The sequence below is a fragment of the Bufo bufo genome, chromosome 8 (assembly GCF_905171765.1).
Source record: "Bufo bufo chromosome 8, aBufBuf1.1, whole genome shotgun sequence".
In the NCBI taxonomy this organism is placed as follows: domain Eukaryota; kingdom Metazoa; phylum Chordata; class Amphibia; order Anura; family Bufonidae; genus Bufo; species Bufo bufo.
The window spans coordinates 47268288-47288668 of record NC_053396.1 but is presented as its reverse complement, the minus strand read 5'-3'; the positions used below and the strand labels follow the sequence as shown (position 1 = coordinate 47288668).

The following is a 20381-nucleotide window of genomic DNA, read 5'->3' as shown; positions in this document are numbered from 1 at the left end:
TGAGAATTCTTGGTTCATGGAGAAAATTGGAAGTGAAGCTGTAACCAAGTGACAAGATAATCTTCTAGCAACCAGTCCTTTTAATTTGATCAGTTCCTTTTCAAATTCCCACATATAGATGTAGCGAACATTAACTTGACATTTAATGTGTTACATACTATGCATGCTCAGTGGAGGAGGCCGAATGATATGTATGGTCACATGCCCCTCCATTTGCTTCTGTCTTGTGGATAGGTGTACAATCCTGATAGGACTGATGGCTGGCCGAACAAGAGGGCACAGCTTCACTAATAAAGAAAACAGGACACAACTTAAAGGGGTTGGCCACTTTCTGGCTGCTGTTGACCAATGTGTCTGTGAGATGATTATATGGCACAATTCTGCACCATTTTCTATATTTCATAATTTATTCTCCCTTGTCTTTGTGCTGTCCACACAGAGGTCCTGTCCATAAGATGGCCGCTGATTGAGGGTCATGTGACCAGGCAAATCACCTCCATGTGATGTCTCATCCATTCAGATAGACTGCACTTGCCATCTGCACCTGTTCTGTTGGGAATTTAGTGCAAGTGCAGTGTGTTTGAATGGAGGAGACATCACATGGAGGTAATTTGCCTGGTCACATGATTCTTCATCAGCAGCCATTTTATGGACAGGACTTTAGTGTAGACAGCAAAAAGACTTTGCAAACAAGGGAGCATACCTTATGAAATATAGAAGATGGTGCAGAATTTAAACATAGACTATATTAGTAAGTGTCTTATAATCATCTCACAAACACATTGGTCAACAGTAACCTGAAAGTGACCAACCCCTTTAAACAATTGTTATTGAATACAGATTTACAGATTCTTCTTTCCTTGCCTGTCCACTTAGTGGCATGTTGACGTGTTATAATGTGTGTCCTAAGATGACCTGCTTTTTAAAACAGCATGATTCAGTAGTATTGTGTCACAAGGTTTCTATCCTACAGTATATGTTCATATGTGGCCACTGAGCGGATGTTTTGTGTATCACAGTCTTTCACGGATTTTTCTACCATGACGTGATATTGTATTGAAATGGTTTCAGGAGTCCTTAACCAAATTAGGCTATGTTCACATCAGCGTTCAGCCTTTCCGTTCTCCTGCTCCGTTATAGGAGCAGGAGAACGGAAAGGACGGATTCGGCACATAACTGAGCCGAGCGGAGCCTATGGACCTCATAGACCCCCATAGACTATAATGGGGTCCGTTAGGTTTCCGCTCAGAAGATGATTTTGGAGCGGAGACAAAAGTCCTGCACCTTATACAAAGGTGTTCACCCTTTTGCTCTAAGGCCTTGTTCACATCAGCGTTTTGTATAAACATCTTGTGGGGATTCGTGCTGGTAGACAGGGTGTGTGGACGCAGTGGCAAATTACCAGTAATTAAATCAAAATTCCGTGTTTATTCACACACAAAGCAAAAACAAAGCGTCACTTTGCAGTCTTGGTGTTAGTTCACACACAATAGAAAGTCCACATAGCAAGAAATCACCTTGTTGGCAGTCCATCGCAGGCTTTTAGGGGGCCCGTTTCCCTTAGAGACCGGTCTCAGCCCTCCAGCACGGCACAAACCTAAGGTCCCAGCTAGTGTTGATCGAGCACCGTAGTGCTTAGGTGCTCGGGGACTCGGGCCGAACACATCGGGATGCACCCAAGTATAATGGAAGCCAAAGGGAGAACCTGAGCATTAAACCAGGTACCCCCTGGTCTGAAGAGTAGAGGGTGCCTGGTTCATAGGAAAAGGTCAGAAATTGATGCAAATACCACCAAAATGGTTCTAGAACAGCATGGGGAGGATGTCTGGATGCATCTTCTACTCGCAGGTCGCTGAAGGAACAATGTTGTCCGAATAGTACGCCACTTTTACAGACTGACAATAATATGCACAAAACCAAATAAAAAAAATCGATTTTAGAGGAAAAATTGATAGGAAACATTCTTTCCTGTATATTTACTTGTATATAAAGTGCAAGTGCTGCCAAAAATTACAAGGAAGAGGCACTCCGATACAACCTGTATATCACATAAAGGAGGGCCTCATTCACATTGTGGTGCAATTGTTCATGTAGTGGGACTCCTACACTGATAAAGCCTATGCACTAAATGAAAGGGCTGCCAAAAATTACAAGGAACCGGGACTCCAATACACCCTTTGTTACACATAAAGAAGGTCATCATACACATCCTTGAAAAATTATGATTGATGGCCTGCTGGTGACCCTCAAAAATATTTGGAGCAAGGGCCTGCTGATCAGACCATCTAAAACATTATGGGCGAGGTCCTGCTGCCGCTTTGGTGACTCTAGATAACCTGGGGACGATTGCACGTGCCCGTGATGGCGAAGATCCATTTGGATGCTTGCCCTATTAACTTTCAATGTTATTTTCAGCCCAAACCATGTAGACCATCGGTAACGGGGGAATTATAGTTAGATTCCGGAGAGGGAGCCTGAGAAACAGCTTTGGCTACCACATCCAAGAAAAGCAGCATGCGTGCAAATTACCTATTAGGTATAATTAGGTGAGGGCCTGCTGGTGAGCTGACCCTGTAAAAGGTTTGAGGTGCGGGCTTGCTGTGAGCTGACCCTGTAAAAGATTTGAGGTGCGTGCCTGCTGGTGAGCTGACCCTGTAAAAGACTTGAGGTGCGGGCCTGCTGGTGAGCTGACCCTGTAAAATATTTTATGTGCGGGCCTGCTGGTGAGCTGACCCTGTAAAAGATTGTAGGTGAGGGCCTGCTTGTGAGTTGACCCTATAAAAAATTATATGCAAGGGCCTGCAGCTGAGCTGACCCTCTAAAAAATTATATGCAAGGGCTTGCATGTGAGTTGACCCTCTAAAACATTATATGCGAAGGGCATATATGCGAGAGCATTATATGTGACGAATAAGCATGTTGATATGATGGGAGAGGAGTAGGAGGATGAGAAAAGGAAGATTCAACCATATACCCTTGTTTGTGGTGGAAGGGGTGCATGGGAATAGAGTGTATTCAGTACATTATAAACAACACATTTAAAGTGCCTTTATGTTCAGCCGCTTTCCTCTGGTGGAATCAAGAAGCCATGGTCAATCCAGGCCTTGTTTATTTTGATAAAAGTCAACCTGTCAGCATGTTCAGTTGACTGGCGGATACGCTTATCTGTTATAATGCCACAGCAGCACTAAATACCCGCTCAGACAAAACGCTGGCCACAGGGCAGCACCTCCAAGAGCGTAGAGCGCCAGTTCGTTCCACATGGCTTGGACACCCAGTAGTTGTAAAGCACTGAGGGATCATTGAGGACGCTGACACAGTCTGCTATGTACTCCTTTACCATCTTCCAAAGTTTTTCCCTCCTTGTGACACTAGGCCGCGTATCAGGGTGAAGGTGCTGGCAGGGTGTCATGAAACTGTCCCAGGCTTTGGAGAGTGTTGGCCTGCCTCTGTTGGAACTGCTGTGTGTTCCCCTTGTCTCCCCTCCTCGGTTGGCCAAGGAACTACGGTTTCTGCCGCCAGCGTTGTCAGATGGAAATTTTTGGAGCAATTTTTCAACAAAGATCTTCTGGTATTGCACCGTTTTGTATCGTTCTCTCCACCAGAGGAATGAGAGATGAGAAGTTCTCTTTGTAGCGGGGGTCGAGAAGGGTAAACAACCAGTAATTCGTGTTGTCTAAAATGCGTATAAGGCGCAGGTCACTGGAAAGGTAGCCTAACATGTAGTCAGCCATGTGTGCCAGAGTACCAACAGGCAAGACTTTGCTGTTTTCATTAGGAGGATCACTTTCAATCTCCTCATCCTCTTCTTCCCACCCACGCTGAACAGATGAAATTAAACTTCCATGGATACTACCCTCTGTAGCGGAGGCAACCGTCTCCTGCTCCTCCTCCTTCTCCTCCTCCTCTTTATCATCATCCTATTTGCGCTGAGAAGACGAACTGAGGGTGGTCTGGCTATCACCCTGTGTAATGTCTTCCCCAATTTCCACCTCTTCCACATGCAAAGCGTCGTCCTTAATTGTGAGCAGTGAGCGTTTGAGTAGACACAGAAGTGGGATAGTTACACTGATAATAGCGTTATTGCCGCTCATAATCTGTTTTGATTCCTCAAAGTTTCTTAAAACCTCACAGAGGTCAGACATCCATGCCCACTCCTCGCTTGTGAATAGTGGAAGCTGACTTGAAATGCTGACAGAAGCTGACTACCATGTTGCAGCTGATATTCCACTACTGCCCTCTGCTGCTCACAAAGACTGTCCGACATGTGGAATGTGGAGTTCCAGGGCAAGCTCATGTCGCACAACAGCCGGTGAGCTGGCAATTTCAAGCGCTGCTGTAGCGTTGACAGACCGGCTAAAGCTGTCGGTGACTAGCGGAAATGTGCACACCCGTGGCGCACCTTCACCAGTAGCTCAGGCAAATTAGGGTAGGTTTGAGAAACCGCTGAACCACAAGATTGAACACGTGGTCTAGGTATAGAATGTGTCTGAGCTTGCCAAACTCCAAATCCGCCACCAAGTTACGGCCATTATCAGACACAACCATGCCTGGTTCTAGATTGAGTGGCGAGAGCCACAGCTCAGTCTGGTTTCTTATCCCCTGCCAAAGCTCTGCAGTGGTGTGCTGTTTGTCCCCTAAGCATATAAGCTTCAGCATGGCCTATAACCGCTTCCCCACTGCAGTGCTACACTGCTTCCACCTACCAACTGATGACTGACTAGTGCTGCACGTGGATAATTCAGAGGTGGAAGTGGAGCAGGAGGAGGAGGAGAAGTGGGGGTTGGAGCCACTAACGTAGGTGCTGGCGGAAACCCTGATCGATGTAGGGCCCGCATTCCTTGGCGTCGGTAGCACTTGTGCCATCCCAAGGTATGACTCGCTCCCGGCCTCCACAATGTTCACTCAGTGTTCCGTCAGGGAAATGTAGCATCCCTGGCCGAATGCACTTGTCCATGTGTCCGTGGATAAGTGGACCTTCCCAGTAACTGCGTTGGTCAGGGCACATGTGATGTTACGGGACGCATGTTGGTGTAAGGCAGGCACGGCACACCTTGAAAAATAGTGGCGGCTGGGAAGTGCGTAACACGGGACGGCCGCCGATATGAGGCTGCAGAAGGCCTCAGTGTCCACAAGCCTAAATGGCAACATTTCCAGGGCCAGTAATTTGGAAAGCTGCGCATTTAGTGCTATGGCCTGTGGGTGAGTGGCTGGGTAATTGCGCTTGCATTCAAATGCCTGGGGTAAGGACATTTGAACGCTGCGCTGGGACACGGAAGTGGATGTGGTCACTGATGGTGCTTGTGAAGGTCTAGGTGCAGGGCGGGAGGCATCCAGGCCTGTGCCTTCGACAGGGGATTGACCAGCATGTAACACAGGGAAAGAGGAGGCAGTGGTGTGACCCGCAGACACAGATTGTGGACCCAGGTATTCGACCCACCTATTAGGGTGCTTTGATGCCATGTGGCAGATCATGCTAGTGGTGGTGAGGTTGCTACTGTTCACACCCCTGCTCATTTTTGTATGGCACAGGTTGCAAATTAAAATTCTTTTGTCATCCGCACTTTCCTCAAAAAAGCACCAGACTGCGGAACACCTACCCCTTAGCAAGGGAGATTTCCACAATGGCGTTCTCCGGGGAACAGTTGCGGGCCGGTTTGGTGTGGCCCGCCTTCTCCCTTTTGCCACCCCACTGCCTCTTCCAGCCTGTTGTGGTGCAGCAGATCTCTCCCCCTCTCTACTGCTGTCCTCGCTTGGCTTTCCACCTTCCCAGGTTGGGTCAGTGACTTCATCGTCCACCACTTCTTCTTCCACTTCCTCACTCTGCTCATCCTCCTGACTTTTTGATCTAACCACAACCTCAGTGATTGACAACTGTGCCTTATCCTCTTCCTCAACCTCTTGAGACAGTAATTGCTGTTGAGTTATTGGCAACTGTGTCTCATCATCATCCACCTCATTAAAAAGTAATTGCCTTTCCCCACCGTCATCTTCTTATGACTGTGGATGCTCAAGAGTTTGGGAATCAGGGCACAAGATCTGTCCCTCTTCAAGCGTGCTTGGCGAGTGGGCCAAATCAAGGAATGGCGAGAAAAGAGGTCCTCGGAATATCCGAGTGTGGGATCACTTGTTTGGCCAGACTCTCCATGGTGGGAGGAAGGAGGATCAGGGTGAGGATTGTGTTGACCAGATTCTTGGCTACTGAGACTGGACTTGGTGGAAGACAGGGTGGTGCTTAACTGACTGGAAGCATTATCTGCTGCAATCCAATCGCCCTCCTGGTCGCACTGGCCTGACTTCAAGAGTGGTGTCCTGCACCACCCTGCAAACTGGAACATGAAGCTAGGTATCGTGGATGATTGTTTTTCTTGTGCTCTGGTAGCAGGCACAGTTTCACCGTGCCAATAGCCACGGCCTCTGCGTGCACCATCAATATCACGGCAACTGCACCTTACTGCTCACCTTCTTCATAATTAATGTAATATATGATTGAAAGTCTGTCACACATACAGTATTGTAGGATTTGAAAGTGTAAGCGCAAACAAATTAAAAAAGGTATTTGAGATGTGGAAAAGTCACACAGGAGATATTCCGCAGATAATGTCAATGCTGTCACCAGCAGCTAATGAAAAATTTCAGGGAATGTCACAGGTATTTGGTATGAGGAAACGTTATACAGGAGAGGTACCACCGGTAATGTCACTGTCTACGCAAAAAAGTACACTGTATAAATTTTAGAAGCGCACGCGTTACACTGCAAATGTGGCACTGGTAATGTCACTGTCCGCAGCAGACACCGTCTACGGAAAAAGTTCACTGTATGTCACAGATACATTTTTGAAGCGCACACGTTACACTGCAGATTTGGCACAGCAAATTTCACTGTCCGCAGCGGACACGGTTTATTAAAAAAAGTACACTGTATGTCACAGATATTTTTTGGATGTGCACACTTTACACACGAGATGTGATGCAGCTAATGTCACTGTCCACAGCGGGCACCATCTACGGAAAAAGTACATTGGATGTCAGATATTTTTGGGACGTGCACACTTTACACAGGAGATGTGGCGCAGCTAATGTCACTGTCCGCAGTGGACACTGTCTACGGAAAAAGGACACTATATGTCACAGATATTTTTTGGATGCGCACACTTTACACTGGAGATGTGGCGCAGCTAATGTCACTGTCCGCAGCGGACACTGTCTACGGAAAAAGTACATTGGATGTTAAATATTTTTTGGATGCTCACACTTTACACAGGAGATGTGGCGCAGCTAATGTCACTGTCTGAAGCAGACACCATCAATGGAAAAAGTACACTGGATGTCAGATATTTTTGGGATGTGCACACTTTACACTGGAGATGTGGAGCAGCTAATGTCACTGTCCGCAGCGGACACCGTCTATGGAAAAAGTACATTGGATGTCAAATATTTTTTCGATGCCCACACTTTACACAGGAGATGTGGCGCAGCTAATGTCACTGTCTGCAGCAGACACCATCTACGGAAAAAGTACACTGGATGTCAAATATTTATGGGATGCGCACACTTTGCACTGGAGATGTGGCGCAGCTAATTTCTCTGTCCTCAGTGGACACTGTCTACGGAAAAAGTAAACTGGATGTTACAGATATTTTGGATGTGCACACTTTACACTGGAGATGTGGCGCAGCTAATGTCGCTGTCTGCAGAGGCCTAACTGTTGTATGCTATTTAGCGCAGGATGCGCTAAAAATAGATATTGCTGCCACACACAATAGTCCTTATAAGGACTTTTGAGTCTGTAAAGTTATAGCTATTTAGCGCAGGTTGCACTAAAAATATAGATTGCTGCTGCCACACACAATAGTCTTTAAAAGGACTTTTGGGTCTCTGAAAAGTTTTGGTGGTAATAATATTCATAAATCACTCCCTACACTGTCTGTCCCTTCCTCAGCACAGCTCTCCCTGACTTGCAATGAGCAGAACATGCGTCATCGGTGGCTATATAGCACCCGATGACGCGTTCCGGACAGCTAATCACTGTAATGCCATCAGCCAACATGGCTACGGCATTACAGAGAGGGCAGTACTTACTTGCACGTTTACAGCCAAGAAACGTGCGTGCCAAGCATCGAGATGCTCGAGCCGAACAGGTGTACGGCTGAGCATGCTCGATCATCACTAATAATTCCAGGGTGCCGTTCACATGAAAATACATGAAGCAGTAAAAATAACAAGGACAATAAAGTTCTAAGAATCATCTAAGAATCATCTAGTTTTTTGTGTTGTCGCTTATTTATTTATTTTAATACAAATTACTGTGCAGTCACAATTTCAATCACATACAGGTACACATTTTTCAACTCATACAATCTAAACTATGTATAGTTGATTTATAATGTTGATTGGAATTAACATAATGTTTCCTACACATGGAAAATGTGCATAATTCAGTCTGTAATTGCAACATTTGTGGGTACCTTTATAGAGGTGATTGTGATGATGGCACCAACATAAGCAGCATTATACATATATAAACATATTATTCTACATAAAAAGCATGAGCTTTGTGTCTTGGTGCTCACCTTGTATCAAGACTAAGAACATTTCTATCTTACTATTGAATGTGACATGAAAAAACCTTGAAAAAAATCTGGTTTATAAAAGTAAATGAATAATATATGGTATTTGTGGATTTGTGATGTTTCAACTTTTGTATCACTAGTTTGAAGGAGAATATAGTTGTTTAATTGTCAGAAGTATGACAAAATGTATATCAATGCCAAACATCCAAGTGACATAATATGAGACATTTTTGCTCTGATTTCAAAGGTTTGCACAGAAGGAATGTAGTTGCAAGAAAGACTAACATAATTAAACACTTGATGGCAGTTTGAGGGCTGAATAGTGCTTTATTGTGGTACAGGCATATGCAGCCTCAACATTTTAGGAGTACAGATGGAGTAGTTCTAAACTTGAGCAAAATTTCACATCCGACCATGACATTACATACCAAATCCCATTGAAAACCATTGAAAAAGTAATTTAAGTCATTAAGAGTCAAGTTGGGGATTGGTACATCTGTATAGAAGAAAAAGTTTTAAAATAAATTGAATTCCAATTAAATGTTCTTAGATAAAATTAACACATTAAAGTGGTTGTCTGGCATGATAATTTTTTTTATATATGAGGCAAAATGCTTTAAAAGAAGCATTACTTACCTCACAGATCCCCTGCTGCCCTCATTCCGCAGTTTATCAGGTCCCCACTGGTCTCTGCTTCCTGGTCCAGGCTTAACCCACATTTCAGGAGATGTCTGCTCAGTCAATCACTGACCATGGAGGTGATCCTCCTCAGCTACAGGTATTTCCTGCTTCTTGAGTCGGGACCAGGAAACAGTGAGCAATGGACACCTGGTAAGCATCAGAAAAGTAGTAGCAGGGGATCATTGAGGTGAGTAATGTCTCTTTTTTAACCTATTCTGCCTCATATAACAAATATAGGGGCACATTTATTAAGACCAGCATTATGTAAAGGCACCAGTCTCTACATAACTTTTGCGGATCCACCTCCGCTTCTAAATGTAAGACAGCTTCCTCAAACAGATGTAGAAAATGGTAAATGATGGCATTACTCCTTACCTATCCAAACCACGCCAACTTATTTAGACCTGGTGTGAGTGGGGAAAATTAGCAGATTGTGGCGCAAAGGTTCTTTATAGCACAATCTGCACCAGAAATACGCCTGAATATACACCTATTTCTGTTTAATAAATGACCCCCAAAATACTTCCAGACAACCCTTTTAGAAAAATACTATTATATGGAACCATGCACCAACCGACTTATATGGGGCTCTACTGTACCTCTGTATGCCATACAGAGTTTTTCCTATTTGGATTCTCGAAAAATCATGGCATGAGCCAATAGATGTCATATTATGGTACTGTTCTTACCTATGTGCATTGTGTCAAGAGCCGAACAACCCTGTAATACCCTGTGTTCCGCTCTCAAAAAACTTTGACTATGTGTGGTTCTAAACGGACAGCTAAATACTTGTCCGAGACTCCAGTAAACAGAAGCCCACTGCTTGTGTTGTCTACCAAAGGAATCAAACCTTATTCAATTTTATTTTTGTGAAACTGAAATACAATACAATAACAACATATCAGTATACATAGAATAAACTAGTATAGCATAACTAACAGATAACACCACAGAAAGGCACTTACAGATGATGATTTCTCAAGCCCCTTGGGAGAGAAGCAGACAGGCTGCATCCATAGAGAATGGCAATCTAAAATGGCTGAAGACACTTCCTAGACCAAGGGTCATTTCCCGCCTAAGTGATTTTTATAACCTGGTTAAAGCTGCCACTCACTTTTGCCACTAGCTAAGTAAATAGCTTTGTCCATAAACCTATATTCAGATTGGAAAAGCCACACTAGGCCAATCTATCTCCAATGCCAATTGTAATCCACAGGATGGAATTTAACTCATGGAGAATGTCATGCCTGAAAGCTATCAGTGATAAGCTCTATGTTATGTATTGTGCCAGTAACATAATAGAAATACCTATTTAAAGGAGAGCAATGACATCTGAAACTGGTCTGGAGTACACTTTAGCAGTCCCTTGTTTTGTCACTTTGATTTCAACCTTTCTGACATTACCATATTTACTTGCCAATGTATTTGTGACAATTCACATAGGCCAGTTGTTTCTGCTTTCTTGATTATCTTTCAACAACTCAACATCTCCAACTCTCGATGCTCGGCACATGGCGGTATTTGGCCGAATACCGCATGTGCTCGAGCTTAATGCTCGAGTCTCCGCCACGCACGTTTCTTGGCTGCTACACAGCCAATAAATGTGCAAGTGAGTACTGCCCTCACTGTAATGCTGTAGCCATGTTGGATGATGGCATTACAGTGATTGGCTGGCCAGAACGCGTCATCGGGTGCTATATAGCACCCGATGACGCATGTTTGGCTCATTCTTAGTCAGGGAGAGCTGTGCTGAGGAAGGGAGAGACAGTGTAGGGAGTGATTTAAGAATATTATTACCACCAAAACTTTTCAGAGGCCCAAAAGTCCTTTTAAGAACTATTATGTGGGGCAGCAATATCTATTTTTAGCGCATCCTGCGCTAAATAGCATACAACAGTTAGGCCTCTGCAGACAGCGACATTAGCTGCCCACACAATGTAACCACAAAGGGCACCCGTAAAGGGTGACTCGGTACAAGCTCCCGAGTACAATAGCAGAAGAACAGAAAAATGGAGCTCAAAGTACCAAAGAATAAAAATATTTTATTGAAGCATAATTAAAAATACACATAAATGTGATGCCGTAAACAGGACAAATGAGAGCAATGGAAAGAAAATATACTCCACCCTGGGAGGGCACACAGGTCGCAAATACATAAATATATATGACAATCATAGAGAAATACTCGGTACCCAGACCGATCTATGAATGGAGTACATACAAGAAATAAATAATAGAGATGAAGCGGTGAGTAAAAGGTCAATAAGGAAACAATCACGGCCTGCAACAAGGTATGTTGAACAAAAGGCTGTAAAGTGATAAATAGAGAATAAATAAACAGCCAGACTAGAATAGTTAGAGACCGGGTGAAGTAGAACACTAGGGTCCAAAAGCCGTGGAGGTATATCCTGGAACCAGAACTCACCTAAAGCGGACCGTGTGTGAAACAACCCAGGGTGGCGCTACCCCAACGCGCGTTTCGGCGTGCCTTCGTCAGGGGGTCTGACGAAGGCACGCCGAAACGCGCGTTGGGGTAGCGCCACCCTTGGTTGTTTCACACACGGTCCGCTCTAGGTGAGTTCTGGTTCCAGGATATACATCTGCAGTGTAACGTATGTGCTTCAAAAATTTATCTGTGACATACAGTGTACTTTTTTGCGTAGACGCTGCGTACAGTGACATTACCAGTGGTATCTCTCCTGTATAACGTTTCCTCATCCCAAACACCTGTGATATTCCCTGTAATTTTTCATTAGCCGCTGATGACAGCATTGACATTATCCGCGGTATATCTCCTGCGTGATGTTTCTACATCCCAAATACCTTTTTAAATTTGTTTGCGCATACTTTCAAATCCTACACTACTGTACGTGTGACAGACTTTCAATCATATATAACATTTAATATGAAAAAGGTGAGCAATAAGGGAAAGGGCAGTGGCCGTGATGCTGATGGTGCAGGCAGAGGGCGTGGTCCTGGGCCCGGTGAAACTGTGCCTGCTGCCAGAGCACAAGAAAAACAGTCATACACGATACCTAGCTTCATGTCCCAGTTTGCAGGGCAGCACGGGACAACACTCTTGAAGTCAGACCTGTGCGACCAGGTGGTCGGTTGGGTTGCAGCAGATAATGCTTCCAGTCGGTTAAGCACCACCCTGTCTTCAACCAAGTCCAGTCTTGATACTCTTTCCTCCCACCATGGAGAGTGTGGCCAAACAAGTGATCCCACACTTGGATATTCCGAGGACCTCTTTTCCTCGCCATTCCTTGATTTGGTCCTCTCGCCAAGCACACTTGAAGAGGGACAGATCTTGTGCCCTGATTCCCTAACTCTTCCACAGTCACAAGAAGATGATGGTGGGGAACAGCAATTACTCTTTCATGAGGTGGATGATGATGAGACACAGTTGCCAATAACTCAACAGCAATTACTGTCTCAAGAGGTTGAGGAAGAGGATGAGACACAGTTGTCAATCACTGAGGTTGTTGTTAGGTCAACAAGTCAGGAGGATGAGCACAGTGAGGAAGTGGAAGAGGAAATGGTGGACGATGAAGTCACTGACCCAACCTGGGAAGGTGGAAAGCCGAGCAAGGACAGCAGTACAGAGGGGGAGGGATCTGCTGCACCGCAACAGGCTGGAAGAGGCAGTGGGGTGGAAAAAGGGAGAAGGCAGGCCACACCAAACAGGCCCGCAACTGTTCCTCGGAGCACCCCCTTGCGGAAATCTCCCTTGCCAAGGGGTAGGTGTTCCACAGTCTGGCGCTTTTTTGAGGAAAGTGCAGACGACAAAAGAATTTTAATTTGCAACCTGTGCCATACAAAAATGAGCAGCAACCTCACCACACTAGCAACCTCACCACCACCAGCATGATCTGCCACATGGCATTAAAGCACCGTAATAGGTGGGCCGAATGCCTGGGTCCACAATCTGTGTCTGCGGGTCACTCCACTGCCTCCTCTTCCCCTGTGTTACGTGCTTGCCAATCCTCTGTCCAAGACGCAGGCCCGGATGCCTCCCGCCCTGCACCTGGACCTTTGCCAGCACCATCAGCGACCACATCCACTTCCGTGTCCCAGCACAGGGTACAAATGTCTTTACCCCAGGCATTTGAACGCATGAGCAAATACCCAGCCACCCATCCATAGGCCATAGCACTAAATGCGCAGCTTTCCAAATTACTGTCCCTGGAAATGTTGCCATTTAGGCTTGTGGACACTAAGGCCTTCCGAAGCCTCATGTCGGCGGCCGTCCCGCTTTACGCAGTCCCCAGTCGCCACTATTTTTCAAGGTGTGCCGTGCCTGCCTTACACCAACATGTGTCGTGTGACATCACACGTGCCCTGACCAACGCAGTTACTGGGAAGGTCCACTTAACCATGGAAACATGGACAAGTGCATTTGGCCAGGGATGCTACATTTTCCTGATGGCACACTGGGTGAATGTTGTGGAGGCTGAGAGCGAGTCATACCCTGGGATGGCACAGGTGCTACCGACGCCAAGGATTGCAGGGTTTCCGCCAGCAATTACGTTAGTGGCTCCAACCCCCACTTCTCCTCCTCTGCTTTATAGTGGCATTATAGCAGATAAACGTATCCGCCTGTCAACTGAAAATGCTGACAGGTTGACTCTTAGAAAAATGAACAAAACCTGGATTGACCATGACTTCTCGACTCCACCAGTGGAAAGCTGATGAACATAAAGACACTTTAAATGTGTTGTTTATAATGTACTGAATACACTCTATTCCCATGCACCCCTTCCACCACAAACAATGGTATATGGTTGAATCTTCCTTTTCTCATCCTCCTTCTCCTTTTCCATCGAATCAACTTGCTTATTCGTCGCATATAATGCCCTCGCATATATGCCCTTCACATATAATGTTTTACAGGGTCAGCTCAGCTGCAGGCCCTCGTATCTAATTTATTAGAGGGTCAGCTAACCAGCAGGCCCTCACCTACAATGTTTTACAGGGTCAGCTCACCAGCAGGCCCTCACCTACAATGTTTTAAAGGGTCAGCTCACTAGCAGGCCTTCGCATATAATTTTTTAGAGGGATAGCTCACCAGCAGACCCTCACATATAATGTTTTACAGCATCAGCTCACCAGCAGGCCTTCACCTACAATCTTTTACAGGGTCAGCTCACATGAAGGCCCTCACATTTAATTTTTTAGAGGGTCAGCTCACCAGCAGGCCCTCACCTACAATTTTTTACAGGGTGAGCTTACCTGAAGTCCCTTGCATATACATTTTTAGAGGGTCAGCTCACCAGCAGGCCCTCGCATATAATTTTTTACAGGGTCAGCTCACCTGAAGGCCCTTGCATAAAATTTTTTAGAGGGTCAGCTCACTAGCAGGTTATCATCTACAATCTTTTACAGGGTCAGCTCAGCTGCAGGCCCACGCATATGTTTCACAGGGTCAGCTCACCTGAAGGCCCTCACATATAATTTTTTAGAGGGTCAGCTCACCAGCAGGCCCTCACCTACATGTCCAGTCTCACTATCCAAGAGTCTGGTCAACACAATTCTCCCCACCGGGGGTCACGTAAATAGTTATCACGGAGGAGTCTTGTTCGTTATCGGAATTAACCAGACAAATCACTCCACCAACTAAGAACGTCCATTCACCACCACCAACAGAATTGAGAAAGAGCTATCAATCTGTCAATCCTTTCTGTGTCCGGCCCGGGTGAGGTTTCCCGTGTTGAGTCAAATTAAGCCACAGGCTCCACTCCTGGTGGTGCCCTTTCGTCAATTCCTTTAAGTTTCAGCTTTGCAACCATACTCCCCTCGGAACCCAAAGACTTTGGTTTTCCAGAAGCTGCTCAGCGGGTCATGAGAATAACACCACCGGACCGCTGGTCGTCATCGTTTATGGTCGGAACTTTGACGGTATCTGATTATCTTCGAACCTCCGACTTTCGTTTTTGATTAATGAAAACATTCTTGGCAAATGCTTTTGCTTTGGTTCGTCTTGCGCCGGTCCAATATTTTCACCTCTAGCGGTGCAATACGGATGCCCCCGGCCGTCCCTCTTAGTCATGGCCCCAGTTCCGAAAACCAACAAAATTGAACCAGAGTCCTATTCCATTATTCCTTGCTGAAGTATTCAGTCGACCCGGCCTGCTTTAAACACTGTAAATTTTTACACTGATCAGGTAAGCAGCAGTCACTCTCCCATAATTTTTTAAATGGTCAGCTCAGCAGTAGGCCCTCAACCATAATGTTTTAGAGTGTCAGCTCAGCAGCAGGCCCTCACATATAATTTTTTAGAGGATCAGATCACCTGCAGGCCCTCGCATATAATGAATTAAAGGGTCAGCTCACCTGTAGGCCCTCACTTGCAATCTTTTAGAGGGTCAGCTCACCATCAGGCCCTCACCTACAATCTTATACAGGGTCAGCTCACCTGCAGACCCTCACCTAATTATACCTAATAGGTAATTTGCGCGCATGCTGCCTTGCTTGGATGTGGTAGCCGTAGCTATTTTTCAGGCTCCCTCTCTGGAATCAAACCCTGATTCCCCATTTCCCATGGTCACCGTTGTTTCGGGCCCAGGTTACCTAGAGTCACCATAGCGGCAGCAGGCCCTCGCCCATGTTTTAGATGGTCAGATCAGCAGGCCCTTGCTCCAAATGTTTTTGAGGGTCACCAGCAGACCATCAATCATAATTTTTCAAGGCTGTGTATGATGCCCTCCTTTATGTGTAACAAAGGGTGTATTGGAATGCCGGTTCCTTGTAATTTTTGGTAGCCCTTTCAGTGCATAGGCTTTATGAGTGTAGGAGGTTTTAGGGTTTCTTTAACAACAAAGCTGTTCTGGCATGGACTAAGAAGGGACATGCGCCCATTCATTAGCACAAATGTCTTTGAAGAATTGACACTGTCAGGCCGATATGTTGCCCCCAGACAAACTTCTCCCACTATAACCCACCCTAGATCAAGTCTTTGAGCATAGGGGCCGTTAAAGGGTCCATTAATTTGTTGGCGTAACTTATGTACCTGTAGAATGTCTCTTCCGAGAAGTAGAAGAATAGAGGCACCTGTCTAGATAGCTGGAATGAGGTGAGATATTGAATTGAGATGAGGATGATGAAGGGCCACTTCTGGTGAACGGATCTCTAATTTATCATCTGGTATCATATTACACTCTATCAAAATGGGAAGTGAGAGATGGACTCTCTTTTCAAGAGACTCGATAGTAAAGTCAGTAGCTTTTCTTCCTGAAGTTTTCATCACTCCTGCACATATCTTTAGGGTGTATGGAACTGCACTTGATGTAATGTTGAAGGCATCAAAAAAGTCTGACTTTGCAAGGGACCTGTTACTCTGTTCATCAAGAACCACATACATTTTAACTGCCATTTCCTTTTTTCCTGTGGGGTACACTATTGCTAGGCAGAACTTGGAACATGAAGGTGGATTTTTATTGTCACCACAGATTTCAGTGCATTTGGACATTACTGGGGTAGATGAATTATGTTTTTGCTCCCTGCCCTCATCTTTTGGGGCTTCCGTGACCTCTAGTGGTTGATGGAAAGCATCAGGGTATAAAGCTGTGATGTGTCTGTAACTGCCACATTCGGAGCAATCCTCTTATATTTTGCAGTATTTGGCTATATGCTTAGTGGATTCACAACACTTGAAGCAGATGTCTAAGAAAGGCTAACCTTTCCTTGATAGGTTTACTTTTGAACCCTTTGCACTTGTTTAGAGGATGGGGCTTTTTTTTAAGTAGGCAAAGTCTGTCAGGGCCTTCCAAGGTGTTTACCTTGTAGCTACTTAAACAGTCTGGGTCCTCAGAGGGTACCATTCTATTATGGGTGATCACTGAAGTCCTATTGTAGGATCTAGGTTGCTTCCCTGCCTTCGGCAGTTGACTGCTGGTGATGAAGGAAAAGTTGGAATTATACTTGATCTTTGCTTGCTGCTGCACAAACCTAGAAAACACAAAGAAAGGGGGGAAGGGAACATCATGTTCATCTTTGTATTTGACTCCAGCCCTCACCCATTTTTCTTGTAGGTTGTGAGGTAGTTTATAGGCTTAGTACCGCTGGAGGTATCTAAGTGTGCAAGTCCTCTTAAATAGCCTTCTTCTTTGGCAGACTGGACTTCCCAAAGAATATCACCCAGCTCTTGCAGTTTCAAATGGTCTTTTCTGTTTAGCTTAGGGAAAGACTCAAGTCTTTTCATTAGAGCACCTCCAATTGCCTCTGGTGATCCATATCTTTCCTCTAGCCTTTGCCAGGTCATATCAAGTCCTGCAGAAGGGTTAAATATGTGTATCCTGTGCATATTTATTGCATGTTCTGCTGACTCAGTCCCAAGCAATTTTATCGACAGGTCTAGCATATCAGCTGCTGATAAATCTAAGTCTTTGACTGCATTCAGAAAAGAAGACTTCCATGCCCAGTAATTCTCGGGCCGTCATCAAACTTGAGAAAGCCTGAATGAACCATTTCTTTACGGATAAGATATTTAGTGACATCCTGTGTGCTCTGGTGTTTGGGTTGCTGTAGTAAGGATTCACCATACCTGTTCCTATATGTCTCTAGGGGGTCATCTTTAATTGTTCTGGTGCTGCAGACCTTATGGGTTTGTTTTCGTACACTCAGGGATTTTGCTGGTTCTGGTTTAAATTCAGCTGACTCTGGATTCGGGAACTGTTTTGTTGCATTGCTGTTTAAAGTTCTTGGACATACTCCTTTGTGCGTTCTACTGAGGAAAGGGGTTTCTCAGGCACATCTGGGACTTTGTAGCTAGACCCACTTCTAGACCGCTCAATATCAGCATAAGCTGCAGGCTCTGCTGCTGCAGTGGCGGCTGCACACTGACGCTGAAGAATATATAACCTTGCTTCCTGTTCTGATTTCTCTTTTTCTTTCTCTGCTCTTTCCTTCATAATGGCAGCATCTTTCTCAGCAAATTCTAGCTGAACACGAGCTGCCTCTGCTTTGGCGCGATCCCTGACTAAAAGGGAACTTGCTGATGAAATCTGACTGGACCTTGCTGATCTAGACGAGTGTGAGCGTGTATCATCTTGCTGGACAGTTGGCATGCTCTCCCTGCCTTGATGTGTCCCGGGTAGCTGATCTTCAGCCTTATACTGTCTTCCTGATCTTAGACTCATTCTGTCTGTGCAGTGACAGGCTTGTTGAGTTACACCTTTTCACTGTTCCACTCTCAAAACACTGACTATGTGTGGTTCTAAACGGACAGCTAAACACTTGTCAGAGACTCCAGTAAACAAAAGCCCACTGCTTATGTTGTCTACCAAAGGAATCAAACTTTATTCCATTTTATTTTTGTGAAACTGAAATACAATACAATAACAACATATCAGTATACGTAGAATAAACTAGTATAGCATAACTAACAGAACACCACAGAAAGGCATTTACAGGTGATAATGTCTCAAGCCCCTTAGTAGAGAAACAGACAGGCTGCATCCATAGAGAATAGCAATCTAAAATGGCTGAAGACACTTCCTAGACCAAGGGTCATTTCCTGCCTAAGTGATTTTCTTAACCTAGTTAAAGCTGCCACTAGATTGCAGTGATAAACTAAACCTATATAGATAACTAAAACCTAATCAGCCTGTAAAGGCAGCACACCCTGCACAAGCCCTACACATGGCTTTGCCATATACATGGGACTTCAGGTTTAGTTTCAGTCCTACAGATTTAAAGAAAGAAAGAAATATTTTCAGGTAATTATTCACCCCATCATATCTGAAAATCTTTGAGCATACACAACAGAAGATCAAAATATCCAAAATTATTAAAATGGTGGCACAAGACAAGACCTTTAAAATCTATAGAAATACAATGGGACCATATTTACTAATGCTAAGGGCTCATTCAGACGGCCGTATGCTGTCCGCAAAAATACTGAATGCTATCCGTTTTTTTGCGGATCCGCAAAAAAAATGAAACATGTCCTATACTTGTCCGTGAAAATCAGGACATGGCCCCATTGAAGTCTATGAGTCTGCAAAAATACTGAATGCTATCCGTTTTTTTGCAGATCCGTTTTTTTGCGGATCCGCAAAAAAACGGATAGCATTCAGTATTATTGCGGACAGCATACGGCCGTCTGAATGAGCCCTAACATTAAGACAGACAGACTGATAAATTTGGTGTATCTTTAGACACTTTTGTCTAGCCTTGCACCACCTATTGGCTTACTTTGCACCAAAATGTTGCACTGAAATTTTGACAGATATTCGCAAATCTTAAATTGCATCTGTCAACAGGATCATTACTAATCAGGCATATCACCAGGTAGGGTTGACCCTCTTGATTAAAATGATACTTGACTTGTCAGCATTTTTAACAGGAAAGGGGCATGGTTTTGAGGGCATGACTTAAGGAGCACCTGTCAGCAGGATTAACTCTCTTCACTCAGGCATGCTGCATGGTAGGGTTGATCCTGTCGATTATGATAATACCTAAAAATGGGTTGCGGCATTCCCGAGAAAAAAGACTTTTATTCATTATACAAATTAGGGCTTTAGTGCACCAAAGGGCTGGCCAGCATTGGAAAACTGAGAAGCTGAGGTGCAGTATTTTTTGGGAATGCTGCAACCAATTTTCACAACTCAGATATTATCTTAATCAACAGGATCAACCCTACCAGGCAGCATAAAAGTCCAAATGGATCCTTCAAGTAAATTCAATGATTCTTTATTTCTTCATTTAATTTTTTTTATAAACAAGTAATCCTCCTGCATAAAATCAACGCGTCTCCACCATAAGACAGGTCTTCTTCATAAATTCATAGTATAAAGCAGGGATGACCAACTTGCGGCTCTCCAGCTGTTGCAAAACTACAACTCCCAACATGCCCAGACTGTTTACATCTATCAGTCTACAGCAGGGCAAGGTGGGAATTGTAGTTTTACAAAAGCCAGAGAGCCGCAGGTTGACCATCCCTGGTATAAAGTATCAACCTGAGGAAGGGGAAGTATTCCCCAAAACGCGTTGTGTGAAGTGTTTCTGAAAATAATAAAGAAACGTTTACTGAGGACTTCTGCTACCTCTGACTGGTTGGTTCGTTCGCGCCGAAGGATGGCTTTTGCTGACCAAGGCACACAAAGTATCTGAAAAATGCAATAGATG

General features: G+C 44.7%; 1 protein-coding gene across 1 annotated transcript in view; it reads left to right on the top strand.

Annotated features, from left to right (window-relative positions):
- Positions 1 to 20381, top strand: part of BRINP1 (BMP/retinoic acid inducible neural specific 1) — a 259794-nt gene that overhangs the window by 137033 nt on the left and 102380 nt on the right. The gene's annotated exons all lie outside the window — the stretch shown is intronic.